Source organism: Dasypus novemcinctus, chromosome 26 (assembly GCF_030445035.2).
Source record: "Dasypus novemcinctus isolate mDasNov1 chromosome 26, mDasNov1.1.hap2, whole genome shotgun sequence".
Taxonomy (NCBI): domain Eukaryota; kingdom Metazoa; phylum Chordata; class Mammalia; order Cingulata; family Dasypodidae; genus Dasypus; species Dasypus novemcinctus.
This window is the reverse complement of record NC_080698.1, coordinates 25,510,903-25,529,912: the sequence shown is the minus strand read 5'-3', so window position 1 is coordinate 25,529,912 and position 19,010 is coordinate 25,510,903. Positions and strand designations below refer to the sequence as shown.

Below are 19,010 nucleotides of genomic sequence, written 5' to 3'. Positions count from 1 at the left end.
GAAGTAGTTATCTACTTTGGCTGTCTATGAGATCTTTCAGCAGCCGCTCTTGAGCTGAGTAATCTTCTTGTGGGACAGCGAGTTGGTTTCCATCATATGCTCTGAAAGCCATGCAGATGTCTCCTTGGGCTTGCCACTTCCCTGAGTCCTCACCTACCACCATCGAGTAAACCCACTTTCCTCACTTTGCCTTTCACCAACTGGTGTCCTCATGCAGAACTGATATTCACCCTGTGTATGAGAGGTGTGTGTAGCTCCCTCCTCTACAGCCAGTCTTCACTCTCATTCGTCAGTGCTGGTGGCTAAATACTTCGGTTATCACACTGGCCACCTCCTTTACAGGCACTGATTTGCAGGACTAACATTTAGGAGGCGATTTATCAACGCCTGTCCATGAGGACCTTAATTTAGAGGCTGGCAATACCTGAACTGTGAAACATGTAGGCACAGGTAACTAAAAGTGAGGGAATTGGAGGGGTTTCTGTGAAATTATTCATTTTTCCAGAAAAACAGATTTCATTAGTTGATCCATGTTTCTCAACAAGGCAGCGACAGAAATCTTGAGTTGAGTCTCTCCCTTATGGCGTGGGAATGCCTCACAGTTAACACCCTTGTCCCTCACTCACTAAATGACTCTAGTACCTGTTCCCGGCCATTGCGACTACCAAGAAATGCCCCCAGACATTTCCAGGTGTACCTGGTGGGAAGGTGGGAGCAGGGCAGCAGGGAGGAGAACCACTGCATGATCAGCTGAATAGAAATATTGGAAATGTTGTATAAACACATGGCAGAGCAAAATTTAAAGTTCCTACTTTAATAGTTTTGCCCAACGTTTAACTTGCCACTCAATCCAATCCTTGCTGACAGGTAGCAACCCTGGACTATGTCATGTAACTGACATACAGTGAAGGCGCTGTGTCAGGGACTGAACACAGTGCTGGGACAAGCTGGGAAGGACATCTAGTCCTTGCCCTTCAGGAGTTAATATTTGTAAGCTTCCTGGGGCATGTAAATACCTCTGGCTTCTGGGCAATGGACAGCAGAAGGACTTCCATTTACTCTTCCATCCCTTTATAGAAGGAATAGACCTTTATCTAATTTAACTGGAATCTTGGAGAGCAACATGTAACCCTAGAAGATTCTAGTTGATGGGTTCCTCCTCTTCTTAGCCTTGGAGTAGGATGGGGAAATGAAAAGGAGACTTGAGTGATTTCACAGTCAGGTAAACAGAGATGATACTCAAAATATTTAATGACTACCATGGCACATTTGCCCAAAGTGCACCCCTCCTGTGCCATGCATTAACCCTTTGGTGCTGGTGGGGTACCTCAGAGAAGGTGCCAGAGAAGTGGCTACTTGCCCACAGGTGTTTCAGTGTTTTAACAACCGGTGTGGCTGCTCATGCTTACCACTGAAAATTAGCCTTGCGTGTAAATCCTCGTGACCCTCCTTTTCCAGGCCTGAGAAAGCTGCCCAGGTTATTAGTTTCGAAGCCCAGCCAAGTCTCCTCTCCCTCCAGGTCAGGTAGGGGTCCTCATTATGCACAGTTAGTGGCACACAGACTAGGCATTCTGCTTCTGGACATAATTGTCCATTTACCCCAGGATAAACATTAGAAACACATTTAATGAGAATGTAATGAGTTTTAAAGCCTAAACATAAAGTGGTTTCTCTGCTATCAGCCACCACCTCTGCTCTTTCTCTTTTTATATGGGCTCCTGTGGTATCTTTTAAAATTATTTATTTAAAGGAAATTTTATTATTTATTTATATAAATTATTATTTATATAAAGGAAATTATATAAATGTTACATAAAAAATATAGGGGATACCCATATTCCCCACTCCCTCCCCTTCCCACACTTTCCCACATCAACAACATCCTTCTTTAGTGCAGTACATTTGTTACAATTGATGAACGCATATTGAAGTATTGCCACTAACTATAGATTATCGTTTATATTATCGTTTACACTTACAATTTTGTAAGTTATGACAAAATATATGATGGCCTGTATCTATCATTGCAACTTCATGCAGGACAACTCCAATGTCCCCAAAATGCCCCCTATTACACCTATTTTTCACTCTCCTTTCCTTCAGAGCCTCTGATGGTCACTGCCTTTATATCAGTGATGCAAGTTCTTCCATTGCTAGAATAACAACAAGTCTATTGTAGAAAAATAGTAAGTCTGCTTTAGTCCATTGTTCATTCCCTAATCTTGAGGATTCAGGGGTGGTAATGCCCACTCTGCCTCTAATTGAGAGGGGACTTAGATCCCATGGGGCAGATGGTTGCACCTATCTTGCTTGCAGTTGCAGACACTCTCTGTTCCTTGGAATGGGTGTTGTCCATCATCATCACCTTGTTAACTGTCCTGGGTGAGTCCAAGGAACTGGAGAATAGGTACTGCAGTTAAGTTGAGATTCAGGGCCCAACTGGCATATGGATCACATGGTATCTTTTAAAGGTGGTTCCACTCTCCTTTGGACCAGATCACTTACACCCAGCTGGCTCTCTGAGAATCCATTCCCAACTCTGATGCTTAGTGTTTTTGCTTCTGTGGTTTCAAGACAAATCCCTAACATTTGTCCAACGTAGCATTTTGTGGTCACATATAGGCGTGCACAGAGTATATTGCAGTTGATTGGCATTCTTGCTTTATAAATCGCTACCTTTTGAGATTTCCATGGTTTTCTTTGGCAAAACAACTTACTGTCTTGAGACACTGGCAGCATTGGATGTCTGTGGGCTTTTGTTTGTTTAATATTCTAATTGTATTGATATCTGTTCTCCTTGCCTCCAACTTAGTAAGATTGTTTTTGCCCAGTGCCCTGTGTTTGCACAAAAATCCTTAAATGTGTTTAATTTCTGCTTACTGGTTTATTTTAAGGGAGCCTTTTAGTACAGCACAGTGGAAATGGATGCCTTTGAATCCATTTGATAATTATCAGCAACCCAAATAAGTACTTGAAAGGGGGTATTTATTCCCAATCATAACCCCTAAATGTATATTAGCATTTGAAAGAAAAATGTGCCTGAGATGATAGACCCACAAAATCGACTGTTTGGCAAACATTTGTTGAGTTGTGCATAATTTAGTCATCTTTGTTCCTGGCTTTAGGTGAAAGGACCTAATTTGTCGACTGCCTTACAGAAAAGAAATTCATGCCTCTTGAATTTGATCCTTTTAGTCAAATCAGATCTTTATTGACTTGTATTGTTGAAACTCTACCCAAGAATAAATTTTAACCAGGTAATTATTTAGTCACAAATCAATGCCTCATTAAAATGAAAGCAGCACTGAGCAAAATGGAGATTGCTCCCTTTCATATGTGGTGTCACTCAGTTTGTTCTGCTTTTGAAAGTAGAATCCTCTTCTCCTGGTCTCTTGTCACTGGGGCCCATTCCTTGGTTCTATTTCCAAAGTTCCTAATGAGGGCCTCTGGGGGCCAGAGCGAAGTTGAAAGTAGGAGCCATTGGGGCATTTGTACATGGGATATGATATTGGATGGGAGAGGAGAGCGGGATTCAGGATGGACAACGGCAGAGTGAGAGGTTAGGGGAAGTAGGAAGATGGAACCACTCTTAAGCCCAACTGAATTTCTTGGAAGAGCTCCAGATACACTGTATAGTGAGCCTGGCACTTTCCTTTTTGCTATGATGAACCCCGGTGGTAGTGCATAAGGGAAGCAACAGTAGAAAGAGCAGCTAGCTTTTACTGAGTGCTGACTACATGCCCTTTCATATGCCAAGTGTTTTGAGTGACTCCTCCCATGTCATCCTCATAACAACCTTAGGAGGATGAAACTTGTCCTCATTTTTCCAGTGAAGAAACTGAGGCTCAGCAAGGGAACCCTGAAGACATCATGTGGAGTGAGATAAGCCAAAAGGGCAAATATTATGTGGTCTCCCTGATATGAAATCATTAAAATAAGCAAATTCATAGCATCAGAATCTAGATTAGAGGTTCCCAGGGGACAGCATAAGGTTAGGCAATAGGGAGCTAAGGCTTAAAATGTACTGCACTTCTATTTGGTATGATGGAAAAATTTTGGTAATGGGTGGTAGTGATGGTAGCACAATCTTCTGAATGTAATTAACAGCACTGAGATATATCTGACTGTAGTTCAAAGAGGGAAATGGTAGGTTATATCTATGTTACTAGAATAAAATTTTTTAAAAAATCCTATGAACTGTGCAATACCAACAGTGAACCCTAAATTAAACCATGGAGTATAGTTTATAGCACAGATATAAAAATGTGCTTTCATCAGTTGTAACCAAAGCTCCACACCAGTGCAAGGTGTTAATAATTTACATGGGAACCCTGTAAATTATGCATGATTTTTCTGTAAACCCACATGTCTGTAAAAAAAAATAAGGATGGAAAAAAAAAAAACCCCACTCTTCGCAATCACAAACAACAAGAACAACAAAAAAGAAATTAAAACTAAAAGAAGGAGTCATTAATTGAAAAAGGGGGGTTCTTTTGTGTTCTTTTCTTTTTACATGATCTGTCTGTAGGGGCCTAGTTGAGAACATAACCATGGAAAAATTCCCATCTGGATCCAGCTAAGATGTCATAAATGTAAAGGGGCGAAATACTGTAACGTAATTTCCACTATGTTGGAAATATTATTTTACATCAACTCATAGAGGTCAACATTTATTTATTTTGTTTCTCACTGCAGAGCTTAGAACACATTAATATATTTATCAAAAATATCCTAGAAAGTAATTTAGTGTGCATTTTCCAGACTTACTTTGACACAGAAACACCCCCAGTTTTTTAGGGAGTAGCTGTTAACTTCTTGAAAAATGTATATGAAGCACTTTCTGAGAAGCAGTGATGAAAGTAGAACGTGGGACTAGAAGGAAAGTAGTCTAGGGTGCACTGTTCAGTTTCTCTAAAGACTCTTTTTTTTTTATTTTTTTTTTATTTTTTATTTTTATTTTTTATTTTTTATTGACTTTGTAATAATATTACATTAAAAATATATATGTGAGGTCCCATTCAACCCCACCCCCCCACCCCCCCTCTCCCCCCCCAACAACACTCGTTCCCATCATCATGACACATCCATTGGATTTGGTAAGTACATCTTTGGGCACCTCTGCACCTCATAGACAATGGTCCACAACTTCCCTCTGCCTCAGTTTTACCTTCTCTGACTTGGAATGTACTTGCCTTTTGTACTATGTTCCAGAGATGTGTTATTGTCGAACAATTAAATAAAAATTAAAACATATTTCATTGTGTACCCTAAACTGGCATGAAGATGTTTTGTAATGAAAAGTGTTATTAAAAAATATGTTGTCCATCTTCAAAAGTGGCTCTATAGGGGAGGGAATTTGACTTTTCTTTCAGTACCTAGGAGTTTAATCATCTAAACAAATGAAACCAATAGTTTTTCTTTATGCTCAGAATATCAGAAAGGACATTTTAAGAGATGATTGAGGTGATCAAATCCTGACAAGCATGAGTTTGTGTTGACTCCATCCAAAGTCTCAGATGGAAGATGGGGTCCTGCAAAACTGTGGTCTCTTTCTTCAGACTTAGAGCTCAGGATGACACTTGAACCCAGAGTAAAAAAAGACAACTATATTAGTCAGCCAAAGGGGTGCTGATGCAAAATACCAGAAATCTGCTGGCTGTTACAAAGACTATTTATTTGGGGTAGGAACTTACAGATACCAGGCCATAAGCATAAGTTACTTCCCTCACCAAAGTCTGTTTCCACATGTTGGAGGAAGATGGCTCTGACGTCTGTGAGGGTTCAGACTTCCTAGGTTCTGCCCTTCCTGGGTCTTGCTTCTCTCTGGGTTCAGGGTTCCTCTTTTCCCAGGGCTTGCTTCTTCCTGGGCTGAGGGTTCCTTTCTTCCTGGGGCTTGCTTCTATTTCCTCTGACCTTATTTCCTAGGCCTCCAGCTTAAGGCTTCAGCATCTCCAACATCAAAAACCCTCAACTCTGTCCTTTGCCATGTCTTTTATCTGTGAGTCCCCACCCAACAAGGGGTGGCGACTCAATGCCCTAATGACAGGGCATTGATCAAAGCCCTAATCATAACTTAATCATGCCCAGGTACAGACCAGATTACAAACATAACCCAATATCTATTTTTGGAATTCATAACCATATCAAATTGCAACAACAACCTAGGGCCAGTGTTGCAGTCAAATAAGAAAAGGTCACACTTTGCAGAGTCCATGGGCCCAAAGAGCCTGGACCAAAATAGAGTAGAATAGGGTGTGGCAGCCATGTTGCAGAAACTCATCCTTGGATGTTGCATGTTTTTTTTTTTTTCTTCCTTTTCTTTTGTTGTATCAGATGCCTAGCCGGTGGAAAAAAGATATTCCTTGACACAAAATGGGAAAATGAGGTTGATTCTTCTCAAATGAGCTGTTACCAGAACAGCTCTGTGGAAAGAGTACATTTTCTACTCAGTGAGAAAATTAGCAGCTTTTTGACTACACTTGAACACTGAAGCACGAGTGCAGCAAAGTTATGATGCTGAAAGTTAAGGCACAGAGGGCGGTGGAGGGAAGGGCACCGTGGCTCTAATGGCCAGAGCTTCAGCTCTGGTTAGAAAGAACGTAACATCTCCTCCCATCCCAACAATGTCAGGCTGGTAGTGGGGTTTTCATTTTTGGTTTTTCAACCTGTCTTTCTTTTACAGTTCATTGACAATTCTGCTCATGCCTTCAGATAATCTGGGCTTGAAGTGAAGTTTGCAACGTGCTGATTTTGATGACTCCCACATACTGTATTTATTTGCCATTTAAGTCATCTTGTCGGAAGGAGATTCAGTTTCTGCAGCATCTGATCTCTGCTATTGTTAACTAAGGGACTGCAAGGGAGGCAGGTCCCTTCAGAGAGGCCTGTTGTATGAGGATGCCCTGGGGGAAGGAGAGGAGAAAATAAAATTCAAATGACAAGGAGGGGTTGACTGCTCACTTGAACCTTTGTCTGGTGCCTTCACACTCTTGCTGGGGGTTGACGGATGAATGTGCCTTCAGGACTGTTCTTGTATGAAATACACAACACTCATTGTTTTCCCTGCAGCTGCGTCTCAGACTCAATTCCACACACCCTCGTCCTGGGACTCTGGTCTCCTTTGTCACGCTTCAGGGTGACATAGGGGCTGGGCTACCAATAGCTGTCCAGTCTCCCATGAGCTCGGGAACTGGGGTTGGTGGACTCCTCCGCTCTTTTGGCAGATGAATAAAACTTCATGATTTTAAGTGAAGACAGGACATTAACAGTGCCCTGCAGAGTGGTCCTGAAGGAGCCTGAGACTAAAGTAAAAAGCAGTAATTCTGACTGTTTAAAAATGTTGATTTTTTTTTGTCTGCATTAGTTTTGGTTTTTAAGAATTTCTCATTAAAATATTAATAGTCTCAATTACTGGGATTTTTTTGGTGCCCTAGGTGAGTGCTTGACTCACCTCACCCTAGCCATGGTCCTGTAATAATTTCTTTGTGAGTCCTTTTATTTTCTTTTTTCAATTTATTGAAGTATATCACTCATACATAAACATACATAAATAATAAGTATATAGTAATAGTTGTGAACTTACAAAACAAATATATATAACATCATATAGGACTCTCATACCTCACCCTACCAATACCTTGCATTGTTGTTAAACATTTTTGACTAATGATTAAAGAGCATTGTCAAAATATTACTACTAATAAAGTATTCTCCCAACCCACCCTATTATTATTTTTTATGTATTAACATTTTTTTAAAAGATTTTATTTTTTATTTATTTCTCTACCCTCCCCTGCCCCCCAGTTGTCTGCTCTCTGTGTTCATTCTCTGTGTGTTCTGTGTCTGCTTGTATTTTTGTCAGTGGCACCCAAATCTGTGTCTTGTTTTGTTGCATCATCTTGCTGCGGCAGCTCTCTGTGTGTGCGGCGCCATTCCTGGGAAGGAGGCACTTTTTTTTTTGCACTGGGAGGCTCTCCTTACGGGGCACACTCCTTGCATGTGTGGCTCCCCTACGCGGGGGACACCCCTGCATGGCACAGCACCCCTTGCGCGCATGAGCACTGCGCATGGGCCAGCTCATCACATGGGTCAGGAGGCCCTGGCTTTGAATCTTGGACCTCCCATATGGTAGGCAGATGCCCTATCCATTGGGACAAATCCACTTCCCTGTACTACATTTTCTATTGTCTTTTTTAAAATAGATAAATAGATCACACAAAACGTTGTTATAAAACATAAGAGGATCATTAATCAAAATATTAACTTGTCAGATAACTGTCAACTTATCTCAAGATAAATTTTATTCGAAAATTCTTTTTCCTGAACTTTGTCTTTCTCTCTCTTCCAAACCTGCTCTACCTGAAGATCTCAGAAGAGGACAAATCTTCCAGTTGTTGAAGCCAAGAACCTCAAGCCATCTTCAATGCCTTTCTTTCTCTCTCATTCTCTCCTTCTTTCCTGCCTTCTTTCTTTTTTATACCCCATCAGGAAATCCTGTTGGCTCTACCTTCAACATGCATCTGGAATCCAGCCACTTTTCACTATTTAGAAATCTTTAACTGATTTTTCTAAATGCAAGAACCTGCTTCTTAATACTAAGGCTGCGCTATATTTCTACACCTTGAAATTATGCAACTTTCTTAACTTCAGAAAATTAAATTATACTTCCTTATTGATAAGCATAACTTGAAGCATAATTTGAACAGCACTTCTTAAAAAATGTCAAAGGTGGTTAAATCACCAGCTTCTGCTTAGTAATCCACAGTCTATACAACTGAAATTTCATTTAGTTATTTTCTTTCATGATTTTATTTTCTTCAAGACAATATCTGAGGAAAGCAGATGTGGCTCAAATGATTGGGCTCCCATCTACCATATAGGAAGTCCAGGGTTTGATTCCTGGGGCCTCCTGGTGAAGGCAAGCTAACCTGAGTGGCAAGCTGGCCTGCTTGGAAAGCTGGCACAGCAAGATGACTCAACAAAAAGAGACACAGAGGAGAGACAATAAGAGACACAGTGGACGAGGGAGCTGAGGTGGTACAAGAGATCAAGTGCTTCTCTCCCACTCCAGAAGGTTCCAGGATTGGATCCCGGTGCTGCCTAAAGAGAAGACAAGCAGACACAGAAGGACACTAGGCGAATGAACACATAAAGCAGACAATGAGTGCAAAACAACGGCGGGGAGGGAGAGAGGGAAAAAAAAGACCATATCTGATTTTGCCGGAGTTAATTACATTAAGAAACAGCTATTTTTGTGCTATGGATATCTTATGAAATATAAATTATGCTCTTTCCTGATACAGGTGAAACTTATGAAACTCTAAAACACATAAAACTATGCTAGTTTTACCTGTTTCTTAAGTTAGATAGCTATAACCAGCAATGTTCCCTCACAGAGTAACTAAATTCTCTGACCCACATGGGCTCATAGGGGAAGGAACTTTTGTTGGGCAACTACTTTGTGGTGGTTGCTGTATTTCAGAAGTTCTTAACCTGGGATCTGGGCTTCTGGGGTTTTTAATGCCTCTGGAGTTATAAGCAAAACATTGGGTATGTGTGCACATGAGCAGCTTGCTGGGGAAATGTCAAGGTGGGTTTGAGATGTTAAAAATATTAAGAAAATACTGTGCTAAAATCATTAAATTTACTATAAGAGAACAAAACAAAACAAAAAACCTAAGAGGTTACCATATACCCCACTCCCCACTTATTATCTTTATATCATTTATGTATGAACATATATAAACGATAAGTATATACTAAAAGTTGAGAACTTATAAAGCAAACATGCGTAACATTATGCAGGGGTCCCGAATTCATCAACCCTCCACCAACACCTTGTATTGTCATGAGACATTTGTTACAAATTAGGAAAGAATTTTGTCAAAATCTTACTACTAACTATAGTCCTTATCTTACATTTGGTATATTTTTCCCCCAACCCACCCTATTATTATTTTTTAAATATACTTTTTATGACAGAAATTGTAAACTTATAAAACAATCATGCACATGTGCAGAATTCCCAAATAATACCCCTCTATCAACACACCACACTGGTGGAACATTTGTTACTGATAAAATATAATATCATCTGATTGTTCCCACGTCCATAGTGTACATTTGGCACACATTTTCCAAACTGCCCCATTATCAACACAGTACATCTTTGGCATAGATGCAAGAATATTGTATTACTAGTACTAACCAAGTCTATAAGTCACTCCAGTTTTATTTTTCCCATGCTTCTCCACATTCTCACCACCTTGCAATAGTGATGTACATTTGCTCTAGCTCACAAAGGGCACTCTTGCATCTGTACCATCAAACACAATTCTTATCCACCTCTTGATTTACTGTGCTATTCAGTTCCTAGATTATTCTCTAGTATTCTGTCAGTTGGCATTTACATATCTAGACTACCATTTTCAGCCACATTCCCATTTATAAACTAGCTGTTACTCACTATGTGTTACCATCTACTCTTTACATTTCCACACTTTAGCAGTAAAGCTAAATTAAACTTCCACGTATATTAAACATCATTAGTCCATCTCAGTCCTACTCTTATGTCCTTTAAGAATCCAATATCTACCACTAGGTCTTGAAGATATTTTTGTACAATTTCTTCTAGGAACTTTATGGTTCTTGCTTCTATTTTTAGGTTTTTTATCTGTTTTGAGTTAATTTTGGGATAAGGTGTGAGATCAGGGTCCTCTTTCCTTCTTTTGGCTATGGATATCCAGTTATTTCAGCACCCTTTGTTGAATGGACTGTTCTGCCTGAGCTGTGTGGGTTTGACAGTCTAGTCAAAAATCCCTTGACCATACATGTGAGGGTCTGTTTCTGAGCCATCAGTTTAGTTCCATTGGTCTGTGTGTCTGTCCTTATGCCAGTACCATGCTGTTTTTTACCACTATAGCTAGGTAATATGATTTAAAGGCTGGAGATGAGAGTTCACTTTTCCTTTTTAAGATGTGTCTGGCTATTCAAGACCCCTTACCTTCCAAATAAATTTGATAATTGTGTTTTCAATTTTTAAAAAATGCTGGTGGACTTTTTATCAGGTTTGCATTGAATCTGTATATCAATTTGAGTAGAATTGACATTTTATTGATATTTAGTTTTCCAATCCGTGAGCATGTAATATACTTCCAGTTATTTAGGCCTTTTCTGATTCCTTTTAACATTGTGTTGCAGTTTTCTGAATACAAATGCTTTACATCGTTGGTTAAGTTTATTCCTATATGAGTTTTATCTGCCATATTTTCATTTCGCCACTCTTTTGATACTTTTAGTTACTTTTATTGATATAATCTTCATTTCTAGACTCTCTTCCAGGCCTCTCTCTCCTGTCTTTTCTTTTCAGGCTCTAGCACACCCTTTAGTATTTTTTGAAGATCTGGTCCCTTGGTTAGAAATTCTCTCAGTTTCTGTTTATCTGTGAATATTCTAAACTTGCCCTCATTTTGAAAGACAGTCTTGCTGGATATAAGATTCTTGGCTGGAAGTTTTTCTCTTGGAATATCTTAAATATATCATACCATGGTCTTCTTGCCTCCATGGTTTCTGGTAAGAAATCAGCACTTAATCTTATTGGGTATCCCTTATATGTTATGCTTTGCTTTTCTCTTGTTCTCAGAATTCTCTCTTTGTCTTTGGCATTTGACATTCTGATGAGTATGTATCTTGGAGTTGGTCTATTTGGATTTTTTCGGATGGAAGTAAATAGTGCTTCTTGGACATGCATATTTATGTCCTTCAATAGGGTTGGGAAATTTTCTACCTTTTTTCTTCAGTTATTCCTTCTGCCCCTTTTATTTCTTCAGCTATTCCTTCTGCCCCCTTTCCCCTCTCTTATTCTTCTGGGTCACCCATGAAGCACATATGTTTGCACATATTTTGCTGTCATTTAGGTTGCTGAGACCTTGTTCAACTTTTTTCCATTCTTCATCTGTTCTTTTGTATGTTCACTTTCAGAGGCCATTTCTTCAAGCTCACCAGTCCTTTCTTCTGCCTCCTCAAATCTGCAATTATATGATTCCATTGTTTTTTTTATTTCATTTACTGCACCTTTCATTCCCATAAGATCTGCTATTTTTCTATGTATGCTTTCAAATTCATCTTTGTGCTCATCCAATGTCTTTTTTTTTACACTTTTTTAAAGTTAATAGATCACAAAGAACATTACCTTAAAAAACATAAAAAAATAAAAAACATAAGAGGTTCCCATATAACCTACTCCTCACCTCCCACTCCGTCATTTTTGTAAATTGTATTTTTTTGAAGATATATACCTCACAAAAAAGTTACATTAAAAAATAAAAGAGGTTCCCATATACCCTCAACCCCCCACTCCACTCCTCCCACACCAACAACCTCCTCCATCATTGCAGCACACTCATCACACTTGGTGAACACAATTTGGAGCACTGCTGCACCACATAGATAATAGTTTACCCTGTGTGTTCACACTCTCCCCCAGTACATTCAGTGGGTTATGGCAGGATATATAAAGTCCAGCATTTGACCCTGCAATATCATTTAGGATAACTCAAAGTCCCCAAAATGCCCCCACATCACATCTCTTCTTCCCTCTCCCTGCCCTCAGCAACTATTGTGGCCACTGTCTCCACCTCAGTGCTACAATACCTTCTATTACTAGTCACAATAGTTTTATAGCAGAATATCAGTAAGTCCATTCTAATGCATATTTTATTCCTCCATTCTGTGGATCCTGGGATGGTGCTGTCTATTCCACCTCTAGATCAAGAGGGGGCTTAGGTTCCACATGGATGATGGATGCAATTCCTCTGCTTGCAGTTGTAGGCACACTCATTTCCCTGGTGTGGTGGTTGACCATCTTCACCTCCCTGTTAGCTGACCTGGGTAAGTCCAATGAACCAGAGAGTAGGAGTCGTAACTCTGCTGAGGCTCAGGGCCCAGCTGGCACATGGGCAGTCCAGAGATTCAAGTCTCCTGAGAATGCACCATCCCTAGTGCCAACCACAGGTTCAGTAAAAGTGACAAAAGAGGCATGTGTAGGAAGATCACATCTGAGTCCAACTCCATCACACTCAGGAGCACAAACTCCAAAGTAGGGCCCTCTGACATGGCACAGAACTCCAGATTCATCTCTGTAGCCTTCAGGAGAACCAGCACCTAGGGTTGTATCTACTTTGGCTCTCTCTGGGGTCCTGCTGAGATGTGTGTTAACGTGACCCCTCTGATGACCCCCTGACTATTTTTGGAAGACTCAGTTTCTCATTGAATTTATTAAGGAGATTTGTTTGAACACCTGTGATTAGTTGTCTCAACTCCTTTATGTCATCTGGAGGCTTATCTTATTCATTTAACTGGGCCATATCTTCCTATTTCTTGGTGTGGATTATAATTCTTTGTTGGTGTCTTGGCATCTGGCTTACTAGAGTATTTATTCTGGGTGCAGTTTCTCTCTTTAGGGCTTCCTGCCCTTTCTTCCTTGCTGTTCGTGCAGTAGGAGCCAAGGATGTAATTGGTGCTATAAGCTGTGGAGGCTCAAGCTGCCCTCATTGCCCCAGGGACCAATGAAGCTTCTCCCATCTTTCTCCTTTGCCAGGGGTAGGACAGAGCCACAGCTGTGTGGAATAATCCAAGTAATATAGGCCTAGACTGTAGTGCCTAGAGAGACTGATGGAACTTCATGCCCCTTTCTCCCCTGCCTGGGGCAGGGATGGAGCTGCAGGTGTGGGCTGCAATCTGTGCAGTGCGAAAGCTCAAGATGACTGCAGTTGCCCTGGTAGGCTTCCGATTATTCAGCCTGTGCCAGCCAAAGGTTCCTGGATAGGCTAGTGCAGGGCCTGCCAGCCTCCTCCCTGCCAGAGGTGGGGCTGAAGCCTAGGCTAGTGCTGCGGGCAGATCTGGGTGGAAGAAACTGTTTCCTACCATCACTGTGATTTTTGGTCAGCATGGCTTCCCCCTAGGCTGGGGGTGGAGTCAAAATGGTGGCCACCTCCTTCTCTCTGACCTGGACAGGTTCGTACAGACTCTAGCTGTTCCTAAGGCTATTCTTCAGTCAGCTGAATTCACCAATCAGTAGCCGAAATTGGTGGCCAACCATCTCTTTCTCCCCCATTTTTGGAAAACGGAGCTTCAAATTCCAGCCACAGAATAGCTCCTGGGGTGGCTTGCACTGCCAAAGTCGGATAATCACCGGCCTCCGCGGCTTGGCTGGTATTTTCCCAAAGAGGTTGGTGCAGGTCCCCCCAGCTTCCTCCCTGCTGGAGGTGGCACTAGGGCCTAGGCTAGAGCTGCAATCTGATCTGGATGTAAAGGAGCCCAGTCTCTACCAGCACTGGGATTTTCAGTCTGCCCCATTTCCCCTTGTACCAGGCATGGCGTTAAGATGGCGGCTACTGCCTCTTTTTGACTTGGGCAGGCTCAAACATTAGCTGATCTCAGGATTATACTTTAGCCCACTGAATTTACTTATCAGTAGCTGAAGCCATGGAACAGCTCCTGAGGCTGCCTGTGCCTCCAGTGGAGGATGAGCACTGGCCTCTGGGGTGTGGAGGGTTGCACCTACGAATCTTCTCTGCAGATGAACTAGCTTCAGCTAGCTCCAGATATCTCTAGGTGTTTACTAACTGCCCTGTAGCAGGAGCTGACTTTAGGATCTCCTTACTCCTCTGACGTCTTGCTGGTTGTCCACATGAGTGCTTTTATAAGTATATATAATAATAATAATATTGGTAATATCATTTACTCTATATTGAGCTCCTACTCTGTGCCAGGCATCATGAGAAACATTTTTAGGCATTAACTCGTGTAATCTGTCTGAAGTAGATACAGTGATTTTTTCCTTTCTAGAAATGAAGAAACTGAGGCCCTGAGAAATTAAGTTCTTTGCCTCAAGTCACCACCCAGCAGAAAGGGCAGAAGCAGGATGGTAGCCTCTGTGTATCTGGCCCTGAATCTCTACTTCTAATCCAGGCTACTTTTGAGGGACTGATTTTTTTTTCCCTCCCGATTCTGCCGACATTTATGCTCTGTTTTACCTGTTCAGCAACTTGAAATTTTCCATGCAGGAAATACGCTGTCTTGCTTTCTGCCCAGGAGATAATGGATCAAATTCAAGTGGAAACTGAAATATAAGACGTGAAGGAAGTGCATTAAAGTCCTTGATTCTGTAATCCTTGGAAGAGGGGATAGATGAGTGTTTGTCCAGTCTCGCTCCAATTTGTAACTGAGACTGATCTAAAGCTTTCTTGAATGAATAAAATTGAAAGAAGAAATACACAATTGCCCATTAACATATGAAAAAGTTCAGTTCTCTCTGGTAGACCAAAGCAAATGTCAATGAAACTATAAAATATTTTCTTTTTTTCTTTTAAGATTTATTTATTTATTTCTCTCCCTGCCCTTGTTGTTTGCGCTCATTGTCTGCTCTCCGTATACATTCTGTGTCTGTTGTTTTCTCTTTAGGAGGCACCAAGAACTGAACCTGGGACCTCCTGTGTGGGAGAGAGGCACTCAATCGTTTGGGCCACCTCCGCTTCCTGCTTCGTTGGGTCCTCATTGTGTTACCGCTTTGTGTTTTCTCGTTGCATGATGTTGCTTCAGCTTGTGCCGGTTTGTCGGGTCAGCCCGCTACCGTGCTGGTTTGTCGGGTCAGCCCGCTACCTTGCTTATCTTCTCTAGGAGACACTGGGAACCGAACCTGGGACCTCCCATGTGGTAGGCAGGTGCCTAAATATTTGAACCACATCTCCTTCCCTAAAATACATTTTCAATACATCAAGTTGACAAAAATTAAAAGGACAGTGCCAGCCCAAGGCTGGTACACTGAAATCATCATTCAAGTGAAATCATCATTTAAGTTCATAGATTGTGAAACAATAAACTGAAAAAATATCTCTAGAAAGCAATTTGACAGTAAGCATCAATAACTTTAAAAAGATTCAGGGAGTGGATGTAGCTCAACTGGTTGAACCAGCTTCCCATATACAAGATCCTGGGTTCAATCCCCAGTACCTCCTAAAAACAAAACAGAAAAACCCCTGAATAATCCAGATCTCATTGGGGAGCAGATGTAGCTCAGTGCTCCCATATATGCTTCCCATATATGAAGTCCTGGATTCAATCCCAGGTACCTCCTGAAAAAAAAATCCAAATACTGTGATCTAATAATTCTGCTTCTAACAGTTTATTCCAATGAAATAATCTGAAATACACTTGAAGATTTCTGTACTGTTGCTGGATTTCCTCTAGGCTCTTGGCTATGTTACAAAAAAGAATTTAAGAACATGCCAGTTTAGGTAGGCCAGTAGTTTATTAAGGAAATGAGAAAAGAGAAAGAAAATAACAGGTTACAGGTCCCAGGTATACTTGCAGGTTGGTCCAGGCAGAGGAAAAAAAGGGTGATTTAATTCTGGGCTTGCTTTTTTTTTTTTTTTTAATTAATTATTTATTTATTTTTAAATTTACATTAAAAAAAATATGAGGTCCCATTCAACCCCACCGCCCCCGCCCCCCACTCCCCCCATGGCAACACTCTCTCCCATCATCATGACACATCCATTGCACCTGGTAAAGTTCATCTCTGAGCATCACTGCACCCCATAGTCAATGGTCCACATCATAGCCCAGACTCTCTCACGTTCCATCCAGTGGGCCCTGGGGGGATCTACAGTGTCCCGTAATTGTCCGTGAAGCACTATCCAGGACAACTCCACGTCCCGAAAATGCCTCCACATCTCATCTCTTCCTCCCGTTCCCCACACCCAGCAGCCCCCATGGCTACCGTTCCCACACCCATTCCACATTTTCTCTGTGGACATTGGATTGGTTGTGTCCATTGCACACCTATGTCAAGTGAGGGCTTAGATTCCACATGGGTACTGGATGCACTCCTCCTGCTTCTAGTTGTAGACACTCTAGGCTCCATGTTGTGGTGGTTGACCTTCTTCAACTCCATGTTAGCTGAGCGGAGTAAGTCCAATAAATCAAAGTGTAGGAGCTGAAGTCTGTTGAGGCTCTGGGCCTGGGTGTCATATTATCAGTCCAGAGATTCAAATCCCCTACATATATCTCAAACCCAGCACCAACTACAATTCCAATAAAGTAGCATGCAAGTCTTGTGAAAAGAGATCCCCTCTGAGTCCAATTCCATCACGCAGACTCAAAAGAACCAATACCTGGGGTTGTATCTACCTTATCTGTCTCTTAGACTCTGTTCAGTTGTACATAGGGGTATTCCTTGTGACAACCTCCAGACTCTTTTTTAGAGACTCACAGCCTTATAATCTCATTTCTCCTTTCCATTTCCCCCTTACATTAGGTCAAACCGCTTCCCGAAGTCATGTTATTATATGTAGACAGGTATATTCTGCTGTTCCGCATTGAATCTTTAATTCAAGGTCATTTTCTAGTTGCTTCTTCAGCTGGTATGTGGTAGTGATCCCTCAGTGCCAGGGAGGCTCATCCCCGGGTGTCGTGTCCCACGCTGGGGGGAATGCATCACGTCTACATGCTGAGTTTGGCTGTGAGAGTGGCCACATTTGAGTAACATGAAGGCTGTCAGGAGGAAACCCCCAGGCACAATGCTACTCTAGGCCTTGTTCTTATTGCAGGTGTATAGGCTCAAAAGTGTAGCCATTAGTATCAAGAGCCCACTGTTGGGCCCTCCTTCCTTCCTGGTTCTTGCCGTTGCACCTGGAGGATTGCCGCTGCTCTCCCAGGGCCCACAACAGTGACCCCCCAGCCAGGAGCCCAGTACCCCCCCCAGATGTTGTTTTTAATTGTTTCCACTATGAGTATATATAGACATTACCATATACCCTGGGCATATGCCCTGTATAACTCCCTGTCAACCATATATATCTTGTCAATAACATCCCATATCAGTATTCCTCCGCTGCCATTGTTGAACCACTCTGTGATCCAAAACTTCCCGTAAAGTGAATCCCAACATAATGTCAGCTTCAGAAGAGTCTTAGATCACCGAAATTCATATATACAATATACAGTATTTCCCCAGATCCACCATAAAACCTTTTCCCTTCCACAGCAATAATCTTTTAACTTATTCATATCATATTTCCTGAAACTGATGTACAGATTCCGAAACTATAGTTTTCAAACAAGGTAACATTTGTGCTTACTATGTGGTCCATACTTTAGGTTGTACAGTTTTCTAAATTTTTTAGTTATCCTATGTTTTGTCTTATGGATTTCATTATTAGTCTGTCATCCCCTATATGTTTTTGGTGTAATATTAGCTGTTTTATATTCATCCTCGTGTACTCTCACATAACTCCTCTTTTGCCCCCTTATTTACCTTTGTTCCATCCATTGCACATCCATTTTCCCCTCCCCTTAGGGCCCACAACGACTGCCAATCTAATTGGGCTTGCTTTTTAAACTATTAATTCATCTTTCCACTTGCTAATGTTTGGGGAGGGGGTCCCAGTTGTTTGCTGTTTTGATTCGTTACCCCACCCATTAATTCTTGGGATGGGGGGAGGGGTGGAGCCAATGATAAGGCTTCTTGAGAATATCCAGGGCTTTTCCTTGATCCCGATCAAGGAAAATTCTTGCAGGTTCTTCCAGCCATTTTCTGGTGGGGGTCTTTCTCTCAGAGGAATTCCATGGCCACATGTTTCACGGCTATGTTTTTCTGCCAGATCTCAGATTTGTCTTTTCTTTCCCTAAACTAACCTGCCTCAGGACAGGCATATTCTACTACAGTTATTTATTGTATCAATTAGGAATGCATTTGGCTGCAGGTAACAGAAACCTGACAAAGGCTTAAATAAACATGGTGTTTTTCCTTCTCATTCATCACAAAGCCTAGCGGTCAATATCCAAGGCTGGTGCAGCATCTCCGTGGGGCCTGCCATCAGGGATCCAGTGATGCTCCTTGAGTCTTCCCACTGGATCACCCAGACCAACTGGCTGGCTGCTTGATGCTTAAAAATGGCGAGGTACTTTTTTTATGTCTGCGCTTCAGGCAGGATGAATAAAGAAGGGCA

General features: G+C 41.5%; 1 protein-coding gene across 2 annotated transcripts in view; it reads left to right on the top strand.

Moving 5' to 3' along the window:
* PRICKLE2 (prickle planar cell polarity protein 2) overlaps positions 1-19,010 on the top strand; it is a 363,728-nt gene that overhangs the window by 53,834 nt on the left and 290,884 nt on the right. The window lies entirely within an intron of this gene.